This window comes from Conger conger, chromosome 1, assembly GCF_963514075.1.
Source record: "Conger conger chromosome 1, fConCon1.1, whole genome shotgun sequence".
Lineage (NCBI taxonomy): Eukaryota > Metazoa > Chordata > Actinopteri > Anguilliformes > Congridae > Conger > Conger conger.
The window spans coordinates 57,246,490-57,269,189 of NC_083760.1; the positions used below are offsets into that span (position 1 = coordinate 57,246,490).

At 39.7% G+C, this 22,700-nt stretch overlaps 1 protein-coding gene across 2 annotated transcripts in view; it reads right to left on the reverse strand.

Annotated features, from left to right (window-relative positions):
• nfatc1 (nuclear factor of activated T cells 1) overlaps positions 1-15,898 on the reverse strand; it is a 196,793-nt gene extending 180,895 nt beyond the window's left edge. For both annotated transcript variants that reach the window (XR_009707389.1, XR_009707344.1), the window contains exons 1-3: positions 15,782-15,898; positions 3,939-4,041; positions 2,483-2,660 (exon numbers count right to left, since the gene is read on the reverse strand). The gene's annotated coding sequence lies outside the window, so the exon portion shown is untranslated. The remainder of the gene's footprint in view (positions 1-2,482; positions 2,661-3,938; positions 4,042-15,781) is intronic.
• Between the last annotated feature and the right edge of the window lie 6,802 nt (positions 15,899-22,700).

Consider the following 22,700-nt stretch of genomic DNA (forward strand, 5'->3'; position numbering starts at 1 on the left):
TCAAACATACTGTAAATGCAAGGAGACCGAATAATATTTCTGAGCTAGAGGTGTTCTGCCAGGAATGAAAGCGATAATTGAAAGACTCTTAGCTGGCTACAGGAAGCGTTTGAAAGCTGTCATAGTTGCCTGAGGAGCAGTTACAAACTACAAACTGACAGGGTTCCCAAACTTTTGCATAGGGCCTTTTTCCTTTATTTATTATTTTGAAACTGTAAAAATATTCCAATAAAAATTAATCTTGCTTTAAAATTTGAAGAAATGTGTAATGTTTAACGTTTTAGACCATTTATAAGTCAGGATTGCTTCATTGAAATATTAAATGTAAAAGGCTTTTTGACTAGGGGTGCCCAAATATGTGCACACTAATGTAATGATCCCATGCCCTGTTAAGCTGACCAGACCTTTTGGTTTTCTGAGGATTGGGTACTGTATACAGCACTCAGTGACCACTTTATTAGGTACTTTATAGTACTGTGTAGGACCTCCCTGAATTATTTGTGGCATGGATTCAACAAGGTGCTGAAATTATTATTTCAGATTCTGGTCCATGATAGCATCACACAGACACTACAGTTTTGTAGGCTGCACAATCATGCTGTGAATCTCCCGTTCCACCACATCCCAAAGGTGCTCTATTGGATTCAGATCTGGCGACTGTGTACACTCAACTAATTGTCATGTTCATAGAACCAGCTTGAGAGGATGTGTGCTTTGTGACACAGCATGTTATCTGGCTGGAAGTAGTGATCAGAAGTTGGGCAAGAGTATCGGATCAGAAGTGGCCAAAAATGGATGCACATGGTCCGCAACAATAATCTAGTAGGCATTTAAACAATGCTCAATTTGTACTAAGGTGCCTAACGTGTGTCAAGAAAACATGACCCACACCATTACACTACCAGCAGCAGCCTGAACCATTGACACAACACAGGATGGATCCATGGATTCATGTTGTAGATACCAAATTCTGACCATACCATCTGCAGGTAGCATCAGAAATGGAAATGTCTCAGACCAGGTTCTTCCAATCTTAGCCGACAGGAGTGTCCACCGACCCGCAAGGTCGGTGGTTCCATTCCCAGTATAGCCACAATAAGATCCACACAGCCGTTGGGCCCTTGAGCAAGGCCCTTAACCCAGCATTGCTCCAGGGAAGGATTGTCTCCTGCTTAGTCTAATCAACTGTACGTCGCTCTGGATAAGGGTGTCTGCCAAATGCCAATAATGTAATGTTAAAATTCTGGAAAACAACAGAACCTCTTGACCAAGTGTGCATGCAACAAAGTACTAAACAGCATTAGGGTCATTCCGTGAAAAATCAACTACAGTTGTAAGATTTGACCACTCCCAATTTTGCTCAAACTTTTTCAGTATTTGATGGCTTACTATATAAGCACTTGACTTATACATTTCAAATACTAGTAGATATGTTGGTAGACAATAGCCACAACCAACCCTTAAATGAATTTAATTAAATGCAATTTTTTTTTACAGAAAAAGGAAAAATGTTTTTGTCCCAAACATTATGGAGCTTGGTACATACACTCACTCAGTCAATCCTGTGTCAGCAACTAAATGCATAAAAGCATGCAGACATCTTCAAGAGGTTCAGCTGTTTTACAGACCAAATGTCAGAATGGGGAAGAAATGTGATCTAAAGGACTTTGACCATGGAATGATTGTTGGTGCCAGACAGAGTAGAATATCTCAAAAACTGCTGATGTCCTGGGATTTTAACACAAAACAGTCTTTAGAGTTTGCTAAAAACAAAAAACATCCAGTGAGCAGCAGTTTTGCGGGCAAAAACACCTTGTTAATGAGAGAGGTCAGTGGAGAAGGGCCAGACTGATCAAAGCTGACAGGAAGGTGACAGAAATGCAAATGACCATACATTACAACAGTGGTCTGCATCTCTGAACACACAATGTGTCAAATCTCTTAAGTGGATTGGTTACAGCAGCAGAAGACCAATAAGTAAAAAAAGTCTAATAAATATCTAATAAGTGCTCACTTGGTGTATACTGCCTATAAAGTGAAATGGTTTTACCACAAAACAAAACAAAGACAGCTAGACAATGCAAGGGCAAGTACAAAAATGCTGCTACTTAGGTTTGCTAACAGGAACATCAGAAAACCTGTCAAAAACAGTAAACTGCAGCAGTGCGGGGAATGTGGTCAGTAGCCAAGTAAGGTAAAGTAATTCATAAACTATATGATGAATGTCTGATTATCACAGCCATTTGCTTTCATTTTCAGCACTGTGAATGCAAGCTAAATTCATGCAGTTCTGAACAGAATCTTGCAAAACAACCCCTTCCTATTCTCGCTTTTCGACACTAGCCTCAATGTAATCGTTGTTAAAAAGAAGAAAACTTTCCACATATCATGCATTTTAAGATAAATATATGTCACTATGGTTTTCTTTGGTGGTTAAATGTGTGAGGACATCATAAGAGATAAGGCAAGAGGCACACTCCACCTTCTGGTGCTAACTAGGGCCTGTGGTGAGACAGGCTTCAGCACTCTGGGTCAGCTGTCCATCCCCTTCATAGACTTCACAGCAGACACAGGCTCCTGGGTAGCCCACAGGTCTGTTTGTGGCTTTCTCCACTGCAGATGGTTGGGCCCCCTTTCCACCAACGGTTAACACATATGGACTGTGGGGAAATATTATAACCAAAAAGACCATACAAAGATTATTAGAAAATTACAAACTTTTGTTCAGCTACAGGTGTATATTCTAAGATATAATGGTCTTAGAGAATGCATGAATTGTTTTGCCATTGCTATTAAGTCACTTTTTGTATTTATTTAGGCAAAATAATTATAATAGGCTACAAAGTATAAATGTGCAATTTTGCTTTGAATTCAGAATGTGTATGGAATTGTCAAGTTTTAATGGTAGCCATGGGACAAAATGACCATATGGACTGAGTGCCTAGTACAGGACATGTTTCTCTGGACCTACATTTCAGCATTGTACTGAATATTGAGCAGCATTGCACTACGTCCAATGAGTACCATGTGTAGTAGGATGATCAGCATGCCCTCATTTTCAGAAAAAAAGATTAAAGTCAAGAGGAGAGCAGAGAAAATGCATAACAGTTGTATTTTTGAGTTATATCAACATGCTATTTAGCTAACATTAAACCCATCATCACACACCTATTCATATTGCATATGGAGGGTTGGGAATGCAATACAACAAAAAATGCTTGTTTACTGTAGATAACATAAAACAGAATGATCATAATTTGACATGACCTTAAGACAAACCAATAAATCCAACCAAAATGACCCTACAATATTGAGCACCAAGCATTAGGATTTTGTCCACAGTAACACCATCTTGACTTTGGAAAAATTCATTTGAGACAAAATAAGAGTAAATCTTGTTTGCTAGCTTATTGCTATCACTATGCCTGTCTGTCGCTCATCCACATATTTATTGTACTGTGGGATCAATATGAAGCCCTTTTTGAATGCGCTTGGTTTAGATGGTATCCTGTGCATCTGGACCGAGAGACTTTATCGATTCGCTTTGTCACGTCCGTCATTTTCATTTACACTAACAACCCTTCACAGACCTGTGGTTCTGCATGCTTGAATAATGCTTACAGGCTTAGCAGTAAAAAAATTAAACAAATTAAATCAGCTTTACTTCTGACAATTCCCAAATAGTAAGTCAAATCTTTTTCACAAATGAATAATTTATTCATGTCAGTTATGACTACTCATGGCAGGCATACCATTATTGAGGTCTTCTCTCCATTCAAGAAAAACAAGCCAGCATTGAAACTTAAATAATGCCCTAGCTTGCTAAGGCAAAAGTAAACAGTGCAAGCCATGCGGTTTCAGATTTTTTTGTTTGGGTTTTCAGTTAGATAGATATAGATGCATACTTTTCTCAGGTTAGACTCCTGAGCCCCACTTACTCTGTGGTTGTCTATTCTGGAACGGAGGACTGGCAGGAAAGATGCGTGTCCAAACAGCCGCGTGTGCCTGGCTAACGATATGGTCCACCACAGATCTCGCCCCCTGCAGAGATGAGTGCCAGATTACTGAATAATGCAAACTGATGTGTGGGCTTCATTCCGTGTTTGCAACCTTAAAACAGGTTATTAAAAAAAAAAAACTTGTAACATTGATATTTGCATTGGCCTCCCTGCTCTCTCTCACCAAGTGCCAAAGATTGGTTAATCCCTGATTTGTGTGAAAGATTATTTGTACAACTGAGAGTTGTTTAAATAATGGAAAATTGGTATTGCGGAATTGTTCTGCTCGAATTATTTGTATTCTATAATCCTGGAGGTAAGCATAGAAAAACTACTGGAAAGCACCGAGTTGGTCATCAGTGAAAAATCCAATTTGTTCATGAGAATCATAATAATAATAAAAATCAATATGAAGCATTCCAATGAAATGCATCAAACCACATGGAAAACAATGCATTTATTCTGTTACATAAATGCAGTTGATAATTTATATATTTAAATCACCTTTATCAAAGCCAATTCAGATAATGGCAGACATCAGAATTGCTTAAAACACACATGATATTCTTTACACAGAAGAATGTTGCACATAATTCCATTTTACTGAAATAAATACGTAATTTCAATTTGTAGCATATTAAAACTGTTTTGACGAGTCAGATATTATGCATTTAATGATAAATAACAGTACATAATAACCAATGGATTTTAATTCAAGTTATTATCCCTTTATATTACATTTCTGCATTTAAATATATTGCAATATGCTTACATTCAGCACTATCCTTGGGAAATGGCACAGACATATATATAACAATATGAATATGTTTATTTTCCTTGCTTTCACCTGTGAACCATGCTGTGATGAGCCAACCGTAACCAGTGTGTGGCCCGGAGGGTCAACTACTGGGGCAGTAGAATCAAGTGCACACAAATACACTCACACTGCACACACACAGACAGGCACAAGCACATAAACGCACGCACGCACGCGCACACGCACACGCACACGCACACGCACACGCACACACAGACAGGCACACGCACGCACACACGCACACACACACGCACACACGCACACACACACACACACACACACACATACACACGAACACACGAACACACGGACACACATGGACACACATGGACACACATGGACACACATGGACACAAGCACATGCAAGCACAAACAGACATAAACATTGGAATAAGAACGCAGAACCAGCAATCTCTTTAGCAGCCATTTTGAAATGAAATACACCATTTGTAACTTCTTCCATAATTTGAATAAATAACTAATAGTTAGAATGAGAAAGCTTCTCTACACCATTAAGTAATGACAGGGAAGAAGGCCCAATACTGTAACTTATTGTGTAAAACAGCATAATGGCATCAATCCATATAAAAAAATGTTTTACTTTTTGAGCATATGAAAAAACACACTCTCAATATCGCAGCCATTTAAAACCAAAAACAACTTGCAAGTTTGTCATTCTAGCAGACTCCGCCTGTAGATGGTGCCCAAACAGCTCTCTGTGTATTCAAACCATGACCGGAAGATTTGACTCACATGGAGCTTTGGTTCATGAGGCTTATCTGTCGGTGAGAAAACAGGAAGAGCAGGCCTTGGACAACAGCCGAGGAGATGTCAGAGATAGTGTTCTGGGAGATCTGATTCAGAGATAAGGATACTCGCCTGTCAGGAGACTCTGACAGCCTCCAGACTCACATTTTTCAAGCACCTTTCCTGCACGTTTAGCGGGAGGCGAACAAAGCGATCCTCCGAACTGCCATTCGAACGCGTCATTAGGACCAGGTCAACGACATCACGGCATTAGCGTTTGCAGGAGGCTAGGAGGCTTTGAGGGCTATCATCCCTGCTGTGGATCATAAAAGGGGAAAGTCGACCCGTGGAGCTTTTGCTGGTGTTTGGAACTAAGTGATAACGATCAAAACGATCCCTCCTGGAATTCGGCACTGGAAATAATGTAAGGCCTCAAGGAGTGGGAGAGATAACGGCACATCGGAATGATGATCTCTATCGATCGGCAACCTTGGTGCCGCTGAGCCCGGCATTCGTCACAGCACTCCTAAAACCCAATACCTGATCTTCGGCTGGCCCTGATAAACTTCCAAGAACAAGCTCGATTCCTTAAATTGATGATGCGTTCCTTCGCAGGCCATGCTATATTGTGCACGTTCATTGATTTTCCAAAACGGCCCTTTTCTTCTGAGCCAACAGCACACAATAAAAACAAGCTTTATTCTACTTCACACACATAGGTGTTTGATTAGCACCCCTGACCATTGTACTGTAAATCCTATCCCCATATCTAATAAATGTCCACTCTCCTCTGTGTTCAGATATGAGGAAGTTTCCAATGTGGACCTAAGGGCACTCGAGATAGAGTCTTGATAGGAAATATCATGCTACACTAGATACAGCCCCATAAACACCCATCACATTTCGTACACCAAGGCTGACTTCCTCAGGAAAACACAGGACAATATCCTGTGACCATGGCGATACGGTTTTGTCCATATGTGGAGGCTACGTAGCGTGTATATGTCTACCCTGGACTTCAATTCCCATCAGCACCCCTGTGAGGTGATGTTCCCACTGCTGATCTCAACCTGGCCGGCCACAGCCAGCAATGTCAGTTGTTCTGGAACATTCTGTCTGGAATTCAAAAAGCAGGTCCCCAGTGGAGACTGGATAGCCCTCAGGTACTGCTTCAACAAGCACACAAACCAAGAGGGGTAGGTTTCAGGCCTTCTGCACATTCTGTCTGTCCCATATCAGAAAGGGCTCACAAATCTCAAATCTCCACATAGGGGTGTCATTGTAATGCTGAAATATCAGTTTGGTCCCCAAACGGGTATCAGATTATCTCCCCCCCAATCCTGACAGCCCTCGCATCACAGACAAGCAATTATAACTACCTCTCCTTTGCTTCCAACACAGTCCCAGACAATTTGTCCCATTAAAGTTCAAAGATATTTTCTTTCTGGAACAAGAGCATTGCAAATAGCATACACAGCTTCCCCTTTGAAAATAATGGGGCCTTTTAAAAGCCCAAATCGTTTGAAAAAGAGCACTGCAACCAACATACACCGAATGTTCATTGAATCAATGTTTTTCTTAGTAACCGATGGATTCAATTGTAACAGAGTGGTGTGCTATTATTAAACCAAAGATACAGCACAAGAATGAAAAAATATATAGCATGAATGGCAACACCTCTACAATCAACCATTTGGCTCCATTTAAAGCTTAAAATAGATTCAAAACCATCAAGGTGATAAGAATGTTATGCATGTCAGCCATAGTTTTTTTGTGTCCTTATAATACATGAGAAATGGTCCTGATAGCAGCCAAGCACAATGGAGCAAGGTACGCCACTCAGAGCAAGCGCAATTGGTTTACTTGTTTGTCGTCACTGCAGTTGGGAGGGGGACAAATCCCTTTTCGATGCAAGTTCTTGGTAATACCTGAAATACTCAGAGAGCTTGGTCACAGGTAGCTAATCACTAAAGTCAGAAGTGGACAGCTGGCTAGCTTGCTGCTGAGCTGTATTCACAGTAGTTCCAGTGACAGCACTTCAGTGCATGTGCCAATCAAGCACAACCCTGCGATGGCAGGGTGTGGTGGGCTTCAAGTGCCAGTTTGCTTTTGGTACCTGTCCAGAAGTAAGGGGAAACAAACAGCAAGCAGGGTTCAGTATTAAAAAGCATTTTACGTCCACACTTGGGCCTGGGTTTGACATGTTAATGTATGTTTCTTTCACAGACACAATTTATGAGTTAAGCAATCATGGTTTAAGGACGCACTTGTATTTTCTGTGTAAACATTTAGGAATAAAAAGCTGATTGAATACAAGCCTCGAGGCCTCTCATTGTATTTTTAAGACACCTGAGGCATAGCAATACGATCAATTTCATCTCCATTTTTGTCATTTTAGAAAATCCTGTGTATGGTAAGATCGGTTGCTTATTTTGGTTTAGTAGCAATTGTAAGTACTCAGCGAAAAGTCATATTTGACAATATTTTGCCAACATTGCAGGTATAGCACTGCAACACAAGAGACACTAATGGCTTAAAAGGTTAATTTAAAGTTTTATTTTTTTATTGTTCTTCACAGTACTAGTAACTTGGTGCCCCTGTTGATTGCATTATGGGACAAAAAACCTGAGAGACACTAGTCACAATCAATCTGTTCCTAAAAATAAAATAAAGATACATATTTTTTAGGTTACTTACTTTATTTATATATAAATTAATTTGCGGTTCTTAAATGTAGTACAGTAGATGCAGCTTAATACATTATCGTTATCAGTTGGTGGAGGCATTTGCAGAAGGAAGTCAGCTTATTTCAAGCACTAATAGTTAAGTCCATTGGCGAGCACTTTGTTCTCAATGACTACATTCAGGTATATTGTGTTGGCTCTGGGCCATTTAAAATGGGGGTTTGCGTTTTTGTTCAATTTCCACAGGTACTTGATACCTAACCTCAGATCCATTCCAGTTGTGTCAGAGGTCAACTGCCCCAGTTTCTGGCCCACAGGCCAGCTGTTAATACCCTCATAGTATTAGATGACAGCAATGCTTCGTGGTGAATATATTTATTTTTTATTCGTTGTGTGCATGCTAATTATAGTTTTCCACTTTCTAACTGACAAAACATGAAAACCAAATGAGACAAAATGATCATGATTATAATACCATTCATTCATATAATTTTACATATGCTTCTGCGTTCTGTTTTGTCTTCGTTGAATGCTGCTCTTCTCGTCTCAAATTTGAGTTAATTCTAGTTAAGTTGGCAGCAGCGAAATTGCATGTACACCAATTAGCATTTGAGTGTGATTCTGTAATACTGAGATTATTTGCAATGTATTTGCATCTGCTTTTTTGAGGTAATCAAGGGTTTAATGTTCGGTAATTAGCCACATCAACAATTTAATGACTGACGTTTCCTTGACAGTGTGGGAATGCACATTGGCAGAGCCCAGCATTAAGTACTGTGTCTGGTGCAGTTCTACAGACCAGCTCCTAACAAAGCTTGCTCTGTCTTTGAGTGCAGAGTTCAGGATACTTTAACTCATTCCATTATGAATATGAATACAAACATGAATTAATATGAATATAAATATGAATAAAAAATACTCTGTTAACAGGACAGAAGACAAAGAACATGTGACTTTATCCTGCTTGTTGGCAGAAGTTTATTTTTATTGCTTGATGCATGAAATAATGGTGAGGTGGGTGAAGCATTTGGGTGGAGTAAGCCATGAAAACTGGTTTGACCTGGCCTGCTTCTGACCACAAAGTGTGTCGTATCGGAAAGTGAGGTGAGAGAGACTGACCCCATCCTCGGTATACTTAAAAGTGTAAACCTAGAAAAGCATACCCAAACTCTGACCGTTTCAAATGTTGCAGTATATTTAAGAAGGAAAAGTACTTTGTAATTTCACTTTGTAATTATGACTGCATAATATCCTGTATATTTTGCCACTGATGAAGGCCAAGATTCAATCCACATTTGTTCTGAAATTTAACTTACAAATAAAGCCAACTGAAAAGATTTTTCAAACACAATTGATTAATTTTGTTGATATGTCGGAAAGGTGTGGTTGTCAAGAAAAAAAACCCATTTAATTGTAAGTTTAAAGTTAACAATAAATGGTAATTGATCAGACTTAAATACTATTATTTATCTGCATTTGTATTCAGACACTACCATACACACAGTCTATATGCCTTAATTTGCCTTGGAGGAGGGTGCCTACGACATATCCTAGTAATTATAATGCACTGACACTACAATTCAGGCATTACAGGGTTAATCAGTCAGAGGGGAAATTCTACCAGTGATGAGGCATTCTTAACATTGGGGTGGGGCTTGTTTAATGAAGCGTTTAATTCCAACTTCCACAAAGCAGAAATTAAAAGGAAACAAAAGCACACAGGTATGTTTGAAACGTAATTGTGGGGGGATCTTCTCCTAGCAGAAATGACAGATGGGGGAGTTAAAAGGATTAAGAGATTAGGTTCACCCTTTAACTCGCTGCCTTCTAGCTGTACACACAAGGTGTGTTACACCTCATTTAGACATCACAATAATGGCACTGTGGTTCCAGCATCCTATTCTTGTGTAAACTGGCGCTGGAGGCGGGAAGTGTTACAAAAAAAAAAAAGCCCACGTGAAATGCCTTTCACATGTCACACTTAAGACCCGCGCCCGTACACGGCACAAGATAAACTCACGCGACTGGTGCTTCCGAATTACATCACATGCTTAATTAATTTCCCACATGCATAAATCTAAGCCCCCTCAACCCCCAAACCACCACGCTGAGCTGGTTAGCAAATGTTGCTCATTGAGAGGTTTGTGTAACATCAGAATGCAACCTAGGCCGCAGTGTCTTTTCAAGTGAAACACGGTTATCTACCTGGGAGAGACACCAGACACTGAAGGAACATATGATACTGCAGCGTTTTGAAGCACGCTCCTGTACTTTAGCCGCAGGGGATGCAAGTGGAAAACATGCCTAGATTCCACAGGCAAAAGCTGCAAGGCCTGCAAAATAACTATCACTCTACTGACTGCTCATTTATGGAGACCACCTGCACAGATGAAGGATGAACAACTTGGTTGATACAGTCAAATGTTTTGTTTTTCAGACCCTACTGTAAATGGACATCTTAAATAAATGGCATGCATGGTCACAGATTTTAGGAAATAATAACAGCAATTTTCTCTGGACACAGGTCTCGTATGATAGCACAGTGCAAACCATTAATGGTACAAGATGGTATAGGCATTCTGAGGTAGAAAACAAAACTGAATACGCTTTAATATGTTTGTTTAGAAGCTCAACTTTTATCTTATTAGGCAATGAGTTTACAATGTCAATTAATCTTCATCATTTCCAAGGTTCCAAGGTTTCTACACAACTGCTGTATTAACCTTTGGGCTTCCTAATTTAGTTGTATTTGTACTTTAAAGTCTCCTCAGAGGTAGCCTAAATAGTTTGGAGCCTGTGATGTCATACTCTTCCAAAGACTCTACCTAGCCCTAGCCACGGTGCTGTACAGGCCAAAAGAAAGAGAAACCAGGGGGATTAATGTGCCCCCACATCAGTTCAAAGCAAAAGATTACCATCTGCCATCAAAGCATATTGTGTGATTCGTTGAGGAAGGGAACAAAGGAAAACCTGGAAGGCTGGGTAGGGTCCTGGATTATGCTGAGAAAGTTCTGAGGAGCACAACAAATCCAGGGAGAGGGGGGGTGGGGATTTGGGGGATTCACATCCGGGTTTCCCTGTGGATTCCCCAGACCTCCCCAAACACAGTTTGGAACCATCTAACTCAGTCTGTTAAGGTATCAAGTGCGCTGCTTGGATTTTGGTGCAATAAATGGAACAGGTATTAACACCGAGAAGCTGAAGACAAGGTAAAACAAAAGAAAGCAAACAAGGAGGGTGTGTGAATATCCCTTGAAATTGTTAATTTCATTGGAGCACTGTTTCAAATATCTTTTTACTCATTCAAAGAGAGATGGATGTGCCATATATGTGAGAGGACCTGAGAAACCCATCTATATGTGGGGAAAAATAAACTGATGCACTGCACAATCCAATCACGCTGCTCACATGTGGACCTGATGATAAAAACAACCTTCAAAACATGCCATCCTTCCAATTTTGACAAAATACAGAAGGTTGACTATCAGAGTTTCCTCTCTTGAAAGAAGTCTAGACTGAGATGGTGTACTTCTTAGAAGAACCATTATTATATAATTGACAAACTAGCAATTTGACTTGAGTCAACAGCATATTAATCACAAAACAAACTATGTTTAAATTCAAATGTTTGCATTGGCTGATGGCCTCAAAAGATAGGAAATTAAATTGATCAGCACAACCCCTACCATCAGCAGGCGGAGGCCTGTAGCGTAGTGGTTAAAGTACATGACTGAGACCCACAAGGTTGGTGGTTCGATCCCCAGGGTAGCCACAATAAGATCCGCACAGCAGTTGGGCCCTTGAACAAGGCCCTTAACCCTGCATTACTCCAGGGGAGGATTGTCTCCTGCTTAGCCTAATCAACTGTATGTCGCTCTGGAAAATTCCATTAATGTAATATAATTTGTAATGAGAAATATCCCATACTAGCCAGTCATCTAGCTAGCAAGGTAGATCGCAAACTACTTTTGAAAGCCGAACTATGGACTAGCTAATTAACTAGCTGGCATTAACACAGTGACTGCCATTTTTCTGTGTAGCTAGATCTAACTGGCTCTGAAAGTTTTATGTTTATGTATACTAACCAAGCTGGTCTCTTTTTCGCCACCTTTGTTTTACTGTATCTGACATGTTTTCACAAATTTAGTGCTTGCTTGCCACTTTGGACAGTCAGTGAGACAGGCTGCTGCTAGCCTACTGTCTATGTGTCCGATGTAATGTCATCTAGCTGGCTACTATCTGCACACAATGATGTGGCTGAACATAACAGCCTCATGTCCATGTAGCAATGTAGCATTGCTTCTCCCCATGTTAAGTCTATGGACAATTCATCATGAAGTTTGGAGGTCTAATACAAATGTAATAAGTTACTTTTGCACAATCTTTTAGGAGTATTCATAATACCGAAATGGAGCATGGTAGCTATACTAAAATACATACAATATCCTAAAATAAATACAATATATATATATATATATCAGTTGGCAAGCCTGTTGCCATTGTAGTATACCTGCAAAATGGCATTGGGATTGGTTTTGAAAGAAGCAAGTATTGAGGATCAAGTAATTTTCAATGGAAGAGCCAACAAACACAAACATATATTGAGCACTATAATAATTAGCATGCAAACAGATAATGTCTATATTATATATTATGCTGTACATGTGTGTCAATCATAGATAAATACAATGAATTAATGCTCACTTTAGTCAATTTGGTAACAATAGGGATAATTTATTACAAAATTTAATTTAATTCCATGTACAAATCATGAAATTTGATCAAAAACACTGAAACAAAGATCCCTGAAGTGAAGGGGCATTTCCCTCCTGTTCCCATCTCCCCTATTTTCACTGTGAAAGCAGCTTAGATGTGCAGCCACCAATGATGGAGATCTGCCATCCAAAAAAACAACAGGAATAAGAAAAAATAAAGGGGAAGGAAAAAAGTTTTCGATTTAAAGCACCTATCTTAGATCCAAGAGCCCTGAAAATAGGATTGGATTACTGTCTGGGTAGATTTACTCTTGTAGTTCTTCAACACTGCATCATCTGACGGCCCTGATTCTCGATCAATGGGGATATTTACAGTGCTGCTTCTAGAAACCCTTCAGAGCATGGAGAACATTAAATAAACACCAGACAGATGGTCCTAATGCTGCCTTTTGCCTGTCTACCTGCTCTTTTTGTGAGGTTTTTTTTTGGGGGGAGGGGGGTGCTTGGGGGTATGGTGCTGTTGTCCAAATGTCACCCAGCAAACTAAACAGGATGTATAAGTAAATATCATACCAGTGATATTGCATGACAATTTGGAATACTACCATGATAGTTTCAGGAAAGGTCAAAGATTCATGTCATTTCAAAGGAATTTAACAGGGATAACATTGCAAGGTGTTAATACACTGTAAAGACTGTGTCTAATGAACACCTAAGCCTTTGCTGCTAATATTTAGGACTACAAAATAACTCTTAGCAAGACTCCTTGCTGAAGTCATTTTGTGGCAAACAACCCACCGTGTCTTACTGCAAAAGCCAAAGTGCTAAGCAGCATACTAGACACCGGAAAGCTATGATGAATAGTTTATTATTCTATTCATGGAGTACGCTGAGAACATTCCTCGTCAAATACAATAACAAGCTAATAGTGAGTCAAGAGATAGAGAGCTGAGCTGAGCATCCACAGCTAGGTGGCGCTGTGTCAGAAGATGCACTCCCTTGAGAGGTTATTTATCCGAGCACACTAGCACTTGCACAATGTACCATTCCAAAGTAACAAGATAGGCGCGATATTGGTTAAATGATTTTGTGATATTAAGTGGAACTTAGTCCAATACAGCCAAATATGAATTGATGTAGCTTCAATTCAGCAATGACACTATTAAGACAAACCTATCCAGTTCTAGAAAGGATCCTTAGCCTGTTTTAGGGAACTGGACTTCAGCAAACAGCTTGCAGATTTCACTGACCATAGTGAAGCATCGTTCAAGAATCCAGGTGCTTATTAACTGAATAAATAATGACATAGTAGTTCTTATACACCTTCAGGATGAAAAAAATAAACAAGGTTCTTGACTTGACAGTTAGTGCTCTCACAGTGCTTATGCAAAATGTTGTTGTCCTAGTGGCATTGACATCCTATCATATTGAAAACCCAATAAACATTTTCAATCCATTGTAACATGGATGCTCTGCCACAGAATGATGGAAATGAGAGGCTATTCTACGCCCAATACACCACATGCAGGTCCTTGGGTGTGACGATTTAGGTAAGTGAAAGTGAACTACTAAGCTGCATCCTTGCAACACAGACAGGACACGTCAGTTAGTTATGTAGTTGACTGAGTGGCTTAAATATGGGCTTGCCTGGTATAAAATTATAGTAACCCAATTCATATAATTATTATTGATAATATGTATGCTTTTGTTATTGCTGTTGCTTTTAGTAATCAGTCCCATAATCATTGTCATAATACAGAAAGTGTTCGGTTGGATTATTCGGTAGTCAAGTACTCGTTGGACACTCGAACCTTACACTTCGCTAGACCAGCGAAATCAGCGTGGCTTAGTTTACAGCACAATTTACAAGGACATTCAGAATAATGACGCTTTGTGTGGAGTAATGCCTATTTTCATTTTGACGCGACTGAGATGTTTGTGGGTTGTACTGATGACACGGACTGAAACGTTACTTATTTTTACTTGTAAGTTGGTGCTTTAAAAAGAAACGCTGATTTCAACTTTTATCCTGAACGTAGGTGGTACGTAATAAAAAAATAAAAAAACCTCATGTACATACTGTGACTTGGTGTAATTAAATATTGTGCAGATGGCTTCTCTCTGTCGTGTCAGTTGAGTATGCGAATAATACGAGATTACTTTCAAACCCACCTATCAGAGATGAACCAATAGTGGATTTGTATTCCTCAACATTTACTCAAAATTAAAAATAGTCTGCTGCTTTTAGATCTGCTTAATTTATACAAGTACACGAGCCAAATTATCATACACGTCAATTAAGCATAAACTAAAACGATGCGCAATAGTGCATTTCTTTAAATCATACATATAGCGAATACTAGATTATTGTGCGATTGCTATGCACGAGGTACATTCAACGTGACAGTGAATGAATGTCTTTGTAATACGATGACGGTACATATGCTCCGTGGTGAGATGACAAAACACATCGCAAATGTCTTATGACGATATTGTGCTGCGTTACGGAGACAAATTAATACCATGGAAAAAAGCAACCCGGTTGCGTATCTCTCGCTGCTGCTACTGTGCTGTAGCAGTATTGCCGACATTCGAGTGAATCGCTAGGAACATCGCAGTTTCATGCAATGTTTTAACAATCTGCTGAACCAAACTAAAACTTTACTTGCAGCCACGTATAGTTTATTTTGGATACATCACGGTCAGCAAACGTCGGTTGTTTCATAGATAACGTTTCTTAAGAAATCAAGTTTTCCGTGTTCGATAGCAGCAACAATCCTGTGCTGCTTAAGAGACAGGCGGGTAAATTATAGTCAGTACCTTGCTTGCCTACTGGCGCTGCAGGACATGTGGCGTTCTTTCTGGAGCTCATCTGCACAGGTGTTGCAGGGCAACATCAGCCATTTTGGCTGGCCAGAGCGAAGTTAAACGTCACTGCGAAGGCTTGAGTGACGTGTATTGTCGGAAAAGGTAACTGAAAAGAAGAACAGGCTTTTAAAATAGCGGGACCTTTGGATAAATGTAGTCTATATCATAGGTATATATATTTTTCTAAAGAAAACAGACTTGGGCGTTTGCCTTTAGCAGCCTAGCTTGCGAGAATAGCACCGTGTATTCTGGTTCAGTGTAAACTAGAATAGCCCACTATAGTTTTATCCAGTGAGCTCCATAGTGTCTGGGCCAAGGGCTTTTCTTTTCTCTCGATTTGGCTCTGTGTTCAACTATTTTAGATTTGTAATCAAACAACTCAGCTTTTATTAAATACATTTATTTAGTCAAATATTTATTTAAATACATTTAGGTTTCACTGTAGAAATTGTGGCACTTTTTATAAAGAGCCCTCCACCCCCATTTGAGGACACCACAACGTTTGGGACAAAATGGCTTCATCGGTGTTTCCGGTTTGTCAGATGTATTCAATTTTTTTGTGTAGGTATATGATACATTTTTTTAATCTATTCTTGATTTTAGGCTTTTGTTTGTATTCAGAGTCTGTTATTGGCATTTGTCATCATAAGGACCAGAGTTGTGCCATTTAAAGTCAAGGAAGCCATTATAACGCTGAGAAATAATAAGAAAAAGCAGTAATGAGAGCACTGGTGAGCTCGCAAAGGGCCTGGCAGGCCAAGGAATACCTCTACAAAAACTAATTTAAAAAATACCTGTCCGACAGATCAGATACATGCTTCAGGAGGCAGGTGTGGATGTGTCAGTGACTACAGTTTGCAAAAAAACTTAAACAGAAGTAAAGAGGCTACTCTTCAAGATGCAAAAACACAAGGTAGGGTAAGGTATAAGGTATATAAGGTATTATGGACATGTGAAGCCAATATGCAGTTTAGATGCAAGATGAAAATTGTGGAGACCAGAAGGAACTGCCCAAGACAAAAAAAATTATGGAACTCACAGTATGTGTGCGTGTAAGTGTGTATGTGTCTGTGTGAGAATCCCCAGTTAACCTCATGTTCTGCTAGCTAGTGCATCATAATTGAAATCACTTGAGATAAAATTGTTTGCCTAAACAGAGTGCTTTTATGAAGGTTCAACTGCGGCCTATTGAATTATATAATAAAATGCCATAAAATTGGTCTGCTCCTAGACTGGAACAAAAGACTTTATATTTCTATGGCAGCACAAGAGAAATTAAGATTTTCATTTGGTAATTGCTGGCAATGAGTAAAAGCATCCCTGGAATGGCATATTTAAAAATAAGTAAAATTCTGTTGATGGCTGGCTGGCACAATGTAAGCCTGCCTGTGGATTAGTATTTATTTGCCAAAAATGAATTGAATAAACAACTGCTGGATAAGTGGACTGATAGCGACAGTGATAGCAAAGAACGATTAAAATATGTACAATTTACCCTATATCATTAAACTATCAAATATTTCATTTTCATGTTGCATGCTGCATTATCAATTTCACATGCCCTCCGCTAGTTTGATGCAAATTAATAGATTGCTAATTACAGTGGGGTGGTTAGAGCAGAGTTCTGTGTCATTATAAGTAGTTACTTGTAGTACATTCCAATATTGATCCACTTAGGTTTGAAATATTATGGGTTCAGCGATGCTCTTCTGCTTACCACTCTTGTAATGCATGGTTAGTTGTGTTACTGTCACCTTCCTGTCAGCTTTGACCAGCCTAGCCCTTCTCCTCTGACCTCTCTCATTACCAACATGTTTCTGCCCAAATAATTGCTACTCACTGGATTTTTTCAGTTTTTTGCACCATTCTCTGCAAACTGTAGAGACTGTTGTGCATGAAAATCTCTTGAGATCAGCAGTTTCTGACACACTCAAACCACCCTGTCTGGCACCAACAATAGCCAAAGTCACTTAGATCACATCTTCCCCATTCTGAGATTTGGTCTGAAAAACAGCTGAACCTCTTGACCATGTCTGCTTTTATGCATTCAGCTGGTGCTATATGATTGGCTTATTAAATATTTAAATTAACAAGCTGGTGTACAGGTATACCTAATAAAGTGATCACTGAGCGTATGTATGAAAGTCCATACCTCTAAAGGCTGTAGATAAGCAAGAGGTCAAGTTATAAGAAGGAAAGTTTGTACAATATTCAAGCTCATATGCAAAATAAATAAATAGATAAATAAATCCATAGGTCAGTAGTACTGTGCATGTCCTTAACTAGTCTCTGGCCTGGTAAAAGCAGTACTTGTTCGAGCAGTAGACAAAGAGCAATAGTAGTTATTATCAGTATCTCAGTCCTATTCATTGACATAGAGGGTCTGTAATGGGATCACTGTAGTGGTATTTCTTGCCACAGTAAAAGTATGTGCACTGATGAGTTGATGTAAGGGTAACTTGTATAGCCGCTCAGAGTCTGAACTTCTATCGCTCAGCCAGGATAATCCTCTCCAGCTGTTTCCACGGCTCCCAGCAGTGTAAGCCGGGGCGGCGTGCCGCGCGCACCGCGTGTGTGTGTGCGGAGCTGCATCACGCTTCTAGGCCGCGGCGGTGAGAGACCACCGGGGCTACCCCTCATCATCACGTTGGCCACACCCCCTCTCTCACCGACCCTATGGGACGGTGCTCCGCTGCTCATCCTGTTCATTCACAACCACGCCGCCCCCGCCCTTCCCGGAACGGGACCGAGCGAGGGGGGGACGCGCCAGCACAGTAGCGAGGCCTCGGCACGCCGCGTTTCAGCACACCGCACCGTGTTCCCTTCGGTAAATAAATGCGCTGCAACAAAGGGCTTTTTCACAATTTGTTTTCGTCCCCACGGTGACATAATGATATTTCTGTTAGTGCTCCAGCAGGCTGCACTTCCTGTTGGCTGTGGTTTAGTCGCAGCTGTGAGGTTTTTTTTTTTTTTTGCCTTTTGGCTCTGTCCGGGCTCGATACTTCTTTCGGACGCTCTAGTCGGAGGAAGTCTTCAATAACAGTCTTGCAGTTTCGCAGTAAGAGGCGGTTAGCATTGTGTGGACACACGTTCTATGCTTTTTTCCACCCGCATTCCGAGCGGTCTATTCAGTGCCGCCCTCTGCCGCTGTGAAATTTTGTCTGTCTTTGCCACAAGGCCCAGATGTGTACAGAAAGATAGGGGTGGAATAGTTGACATGAAAACAGACAAATGCAGCAGGAAGATGCCAGCCCACTCCTCAAGTGTGCTGGTTTAACAGGTTAGATAGTTGAAGAGAAGAATAGGGATTGGTAGTAAGTCGATTTCCCTGCACAGAGAAAAAGCCTTGTGAATAGCTTAAAATTAATAACACATTTAAAAGTGCATAAATTATTATATCTTTCCCAGCTGAAAATAAATTCTAAGCACATTGGATTGCCCCACCTGCTTTGCAGTTATGCAAGCAAGGAACAGCATATAAAGTTTCATATGGAAAAATCCAAGCATGGAGCTGGCTAGTTTCATTCGGACATGGGGATAAATCCGGTCTTAACCTGTTTTATCCAATGTCCAAACCAAATGTCAGTCTTACTGATAGGCTCAACATTAATACAAACCTGTCTCTGTTAATATAGACAACAACATAAACTGAAACCTAACCTTAGTATGTGCTTCTGCGACAAGTTCTGATATGTAAAGACATTTTCAGCATTTGTTTCTCTACTAAAAGCCCTCAAGGATATTTGCCAACATTAATATGAAAAATAAAGTGCCTAGTGATATAAATATTATATCTTCCCTGCCACTGATATCTTCAGCTTAAAAACACATAAATGTAAACCTTTGCCATTTTATTCTCAAGACGTCACTTTCTGCCACCCTACAATAAGCACTTCAATTTACTAAGGGAATACAAAAGGCATATCCACCCAATTTGTCAGATAAGGATGCGGAGTATTGGATCATTTTATGTACCCGCTATGTGTTACTTCTGTTGTCATAATTTTAGGATTTCAAAAAATACATTTACTATCAGCTTCTAAGCCCTGCAAATGTTTTTTTGTTGGAGTGTTAAGAAGGCTCTGTGCAAAAGAGTGGCTGTGTCGGCTTATTTCGAAAAATTATTTCAAATATGGGATAAAAGTCAAAAATGCAATTAATGTAAACAATGTTTGCCTGCAAACTGGGAAGCTTGTTTTATGGTCAACAGAACAAGTTGTAGACGGAATGAGAAAGCTCCGTTTGTTGTGCAGATGAAAGAGAACGACTCAATAAATGACAATGGAAGAGATTGCCAGATTACCATCTGTAACAAGTACTTCTTCCTTTGCATTAAAATGTAGAAGTGATTTTTTTTATAAGTGAATGGGTTTTTATATAAATAATCTGCAAGGCAAAATTACATCTGTGATGTTTGATCGTAGCATGAAAAGTACTCTGGACTAATCACATCCCTTAGAACAGGGGTTCCCAAAAGATTCTTCTGATGCGACCCCAAATTAATGTCCACAAATTTACGTGGCCCCAACATCCCACCCACACACACGTCTTGTACCTAACAACACCCTTTACCAGTGTCTGCATTGGCCGTGACTATATATACCATGGCCTCTCATGCATTACACTTTGTTACAATTCAGTCATTGGGATGTTCAACATGTAGGCTACTACATGCTTATATTTTAAAGAGACACAAAATTACAATTTCGCTTTTTTTTTTCTCCAAAAAAATCCGAAGACCCCTTCCTCAAATCAGGCAACCACACACGGGGCGTCGACACGCAGTTTCAGAACCGCTGCCTTCGAAGAAGCGAGTACACGTGTCACACTGTAGGTCATGAGGGTGAGCTAAAGCTGAGTATCTCAAATTTCCAGGCTTTTCTAAAGGCCTTAAACAGTGCGTTATGCATTTTTTCTTTCCACCCACTTCTTGTAAATGTCTCGTTGTTTTTTTTTTCTTTAATATTATTTGCCCAATCTTATGTTCGAAGTGCATTCCTCTGCTCATTAACTGAATGCATTAAGTGAAGATAATATCAGCATAGCGATGTAATTGTCCTGCTTTTTTTTTCTTTTTTCTTTTTTTTTTTTTACAAAAGGTCCCATTAAATGTGAGTTGAAAAACAGATGCTTGCTAATTATATTCTTTTGCTTGAATTTAGAATTTTTGGGGGGCAAAGGAACGTTTCCAAAAATCGAACCAGCCTGGGTTCGGCTGGCCTTCTGGTCCCGAAGATTTATAAATGATTTAATCAGCTGCTACGTCTGGGAATCAGGGACTCTTCCACTCCCTATTTATTCCCAAAAGGATACTGGTATTCATTTGATGTCCCATAAAAAAAGTGTTTATGTGTGTGTGTGGGGGGGGGGGGGGGGGGGGGAGTTGCCCCATAAGCAAAGGCTATGTACTGTACTAAGAGAAGGGGCATGGATTGTGTGTGCTGGACTATGCTTAAGAATTTGAAAGGCTGGTTTTGGTCCTCCTGCTCTCCGAAGAGGATCATGATATAACTGGTACCAAGAGTTGAAGGGACTGGAAACCTTGTTTGTTCACTAAAATCAGTGTGAACATAATTTCATCCTTTCAGCTAACAGTTTGTTGGCCCTCTATGTTAAATGTGAAGAATGGTTTCAGATGGAAATGCAGATAGCAGAATAGCATTTTATATTTTTATCCTGTCAAGTGTGTTGAATATGGTGACAAATCTGTCAGGATATTAATTTAGTTATGTATCACTTTTGCCTGTTTTTGGTGGCTTGAAGCATTCACAGAATGTATGGTTTTCAGCCATAATGTGGCTAAAAAATGTAACTTGCGTTGAACCTGAACCCAAATAACATTGCATGTGTTTGTGTGTGTTTGTGTGTCTGTGTGCTTGCGTGTATTTCACATTTATGTAGAACCAATTGTACTCTTGATATGAAATGCTTGGTAGAACCAGGCATCCTTCAGTGTCCAGCAAGGAACTGTTGGGGAACCAGTAGGAGCTCCATAAATTAAACGCCAAGCAAATATGTTTAAGTTTGTATTTATAGAAGAAAAATGTGTGTAGGAGCAACTGGTATTTTTAATCGAATCAATAATGACCAACAGATGTTTTCACACAGATGCCCTGTTGATTATAATGAAACTTATGTTATAGAAGTTATGGATACAAAATGATACCTGTGCTATCTAAAATGTGATGCTGGGTGGAGAAAATAGAATGGAATATATCCAGCTCTATAGCTTCAAACAAACAAAGAAATAAACAAATTAATTAAGAACACGTCTGGGGCTAAATTTGGAAGCAATTACTGAAACAGCAAATGGAGTCCTTTTGAAACAAGGCATTTGGTCGTTATCAAACAGGAATACAACATACCCCTCCACCAGATATGACCGTACATGTGCAATCCCTTATTTCTCCTTTAAGTGTCATGGCCTAAACTGAGACTGCCACATACCCAAATAAGCTTGTGATTTGTTCTTCACTCTGTGAAATTTTCCTCGATATAAGACAAAAATGTTAATAATCGGATAGCTTGTTTCTGAATAATTAAATGGATTGTAATCATTTCAAGGGAGCTGTGAAAGATATTGATTCTGGATTTTTTTTCTTTTTTCCCCCTGGGAGGAGGTTGAAATTGATTTGTTTGCCTCACATTTGTGTGTTTCAAGTGCTCAGTGTTTTGCTTGTTGTTAGAAATCACAAACTGTGTCTTATTCTGTGCATTGTGGAATTTTGGTGGGTGGGCTGTGGAATTTTAAAAGAACAGGTTATGCTTATTAAGTTAAAACAGAACAGAGAGGATTATACTAAGATTGACTCATCCATTATTCATATTTGAGAGAGACAGTGATAGAGAGGCTTGAATTGACAAAGAGAAA